The following is a 747-nucleotide window of genomic DNA, read 5'->3' on the forward strand; positions in this document are numbered from 1 at the left end:
TATATATATATATATATATATATATATATATATATAATTACAACTGATTTTTGTTGTTGTATGGCAAAAACCAATGCAACACTGTAAAGCAGTTTACCTATAATTAAAACAAATTTTTAAAAAAGAAAAGATTTAGATGAGCTCTTAGGTAAAAGAGACAGAGTTGAATGAATTCTAAGTTGAGAGTCTGCTTTGTTTCACATCACTTCAACCTGCTTACATTCTGTTCCCTATTTTCTGTTCTGCCTTGTTTCCTATGGGAAGACTCACAATGCCCCCTCTTATCTAATACTTTATAGTACTTCTATAATCATGACTGCTGGCTTCATTCATGTGTGTCCTCCTTCTATTCAGTCTTGTTAACCCAACATTCATACCAATTCCTTGAATCCTATGTGCAACAGCTCACCAGATGACCTATAACCCTATGGACAGGAAACAGATGAACAGGAAATACTCTTCAAACTTTATTTGGCTTGATTCTTTATAGCATTTGATGCTCTCAGTTCAGTTCAGTTCAGTTCAGTCGCTCAGTCGTGTCCGACTCTTTGTGACCCCATGAATCGCAGCACGCCAGGCCTCCCTATCCATCACCAACTCCCGGAGTTCACCCAAACTCATGTCCATAGAGTGGGTGATGCCATCCAGCCATCTCATCCTCTATGGTCCCCTTCTCCTCCTGCCCCGAATCCCTCCCAGCATCAGAGTCTTTTCCAATGAGTCAACTCTTCGCATGAGGTGGCCAGA

Source organism: Bison bison, unplaced genomic scaffold, assembly GCF_000754665.1.
Source record: "Bison bison bison isolate TAMUID 2011002044 unplaced genomic scaffold, Bison_UMD1.0 scf7180017864471, whole genome shotgun sequence".
Classification (NCBI taxonomy): domain Eukaryota; kingdom Metazoa; phylum Chordata; class Mammalia; order Artiodactyla; family Bovidae; genus Bison; species Bison bison.